The sequence below is a fragment of the Elephas maximus genome, chromosome 3 (assembly GCF_024166365.1).
Source record: "Elephas maximus indicus isolate mEleMax1 chromosome 3, mEleMax1 primary haplotype, whole genome shotgun sequence".
Lineage (NCBI taxonomy): Eukaryota > Metazoa > Chordata > Mammalia > Proboscidea > Elephantidae > Elephas > Elephas maximus.
The window spans coordinates 49146371-49148871 of record NC_064821.1 but is presented as its reverse complement, the minus strand read 5'-3'; positions in this window follow the sequence as shown (position 1 = coordinate 49148871).

Genomic DNA, 2501 nt, shown 5'->3' with positions numbered 1-2501 from the left:
TATACCAGCTGGAGATGGTGGGCTCTGAGAAAGGAGGCCCTGGATGCAATACTTCAACATGACTTGGGTTGCCTCTTGTTTGACAGGGGGAGAGGTATTTGTGGTTGACTTTGTTTTATGACAGGACTGGGTTAAGTAGGGACAACCGGAATGGGGCTATTTGGGAAAAGCCACAGGAGGTGAGCAAGGGTATGTGTGCTGGGCAACCCCAGAATGGAATGCACTAGAGAGGACCCTATTGGCTTTTAGGCTGTTAGTATGTCTGCCCATCTCCCCTTTTCTGGGAACCCTCCTGTCTTAGTCATCTAGTGCTGCCACAACAGAAATACCACAAGTGGATGGCTTTAACAAAGAAGTTTATTCTCTCACAGTCTGGTAGGCTAGAAGTCCAAATTCAGGCTTCAGCTCCAGGGGAAGTGTTTTTCTGTCTGCTGGCTCTGGAGGAAGGTCCTTGTCCTCAATCTTCCCCTGGTTGAGGATCTTCTCATGTGCGGGGAACCTGGGTCCAAAGGACGCGCTCTGCTCCTGGTGCTGCTTTCTTGGTGGTAGGAGGTCCCCTACTCTCCACTTGCTTCCCTTTCTTTTTTATCTCTTGAGAGATGAAAGGGGGTACAGGCCACACCCCAGAGAAACTCCTTTTATATTGGATCAGGGAGGTGACCTGAGTAAGGGTGGTGTTACATCCCACCCTAATCCTCTTAATATAAAATTACAATCACAACATGGAGGACAACCACACAATACTGGGAATCATGGCCTAAGCAAGTTGATACACACACTTTTGGGTGGACATAATTCAATCCAGGATACCTCCTTTACATAACAATGAGGACAGATGCTCAGCAGACAAACTTGACCACTAGCTGCAACTAACTGGACCAGAAGAAGGGTCTGATCCAAGACAGGCCAGCCAACCCCTCCCCAGGAATGTGGACTTAGGCCAGGCAATAGTTCTCTTTGTGTGAATGGACTCAGGACACATCAAATTGGCTGCTGTGATGTGGGTGGGCAAGTGGGGACAGGCAAGCAGAAGGGAGATAGGGAAGGACTGCCTGGTCCCAGTACTACTCCAAGGCTGGGCTACATCTCTGGCTTCTGTGAGAGCACCCTGCACCCTTGCTATGAAGTCCCCTTTCCTGCTTGAGCTAACATGAACTGGCTTCTCATACTGAAATCATTTTTGGGCTCAGACAGGGTCCCTGCTAGGGCACTGGCTGAGACTGGCTTGAGAACAAGACGGAGACCCAGTCATCCGAATGGAGCTGACCCAGGCAGCCTCTCTCCACCTTGCCCTTCATGCAGCACCATAGCAGGGACTTTCGGCTCCAGAACATGCCAGGCTATCTCTCTGACTCTGGACCTTTGCACACACTGTTCCTTTTGCCTGGAGTTCACTACCCCAACTTTCCTTCTGTCTGTCCCTCAATTTATTTGCCCATCAAACACTGATCGGCAGCCTTAGGGCTCAGCACAGAGGTACCTATATGGTGCCCTTGCCCAAAGGGGCCCCCTCTTTACTCTAGCCCTAGGCCACCCCCACCCTGTCTACTCAGCTGCTTCGGTGGCTGAGGTCTTACATCAGATGCTCAGAGACCTGGGTCAGCCAGGCTGACTAACTGGTCAGAGTGACCCCTCTGCCCTACCTGGAAAAATATGGGTTTGGCCTGGAAAACAGGCAGTTTTCAGCGTGGGGATGGGAATTTAGGAACCCCCTGCTCCTCCCACAGGGCTGGACACTTGCCCACCTCCACCCCCAGCCTCCACGAGCTTCCTCCTTCCACTCTGAGCTGGAGATCATGGAGTCCAAAGCTTGGCAGACACCTGGACACACCTAGCACAGCCATTTCCCCAGCCTCACAAAGCCCCCTTGAACCCCTCTGACCCCAGGCTTCCTTCCCAGGCAGGCTCCTGCCTTCAACGCCCTGCTACTCCCTGTAATGAAAGCGCGATGGTGCAAAATTCGTTGGGGAGAAAAACAGGAAGTGGAGCTGAGAGCAAGGCTGCAGAAGCGCTAGCTACCCAAGCGCTTGTGGCAGCCCCCTCCCACCCACAGCCTTACAGGAAAGTGGTGAGGGGGCTGCCCCAGCCCAGCTGCGGGGGCGGGGCGGGACGAGGGGAGAGTCCAGCAGGTATGGCTTGGCCAGGAGGGGCTTTAATTTTAGACCAAACCTCACATCTGTGGCCTGTGTTTTACATCTTATTGCACCTTCTTACAACAACTCAGAAAAAGGTTAGTATTATTGTTAGCTGTGGTCAAGTCGATTCCACCTCATAGCGACCCCGTGTGTTACACAGTAGAACTGCCCCATAGGGTTTTCCAGGCTGTAATCTTTATGGAAGCAGATCTCCAGGTCTTTTTCTCACACTGAGATAATGGATGGGTTCCATCCGCCAACCTTTCAGTTAGCAGCCAAGTGCTTAATTCTTGCGCCATCAGGGCCCCTAAGGTAAGTATAACGACCCCATTTTACAGATGAGCAAACCCACTCAGAGAAGTGACT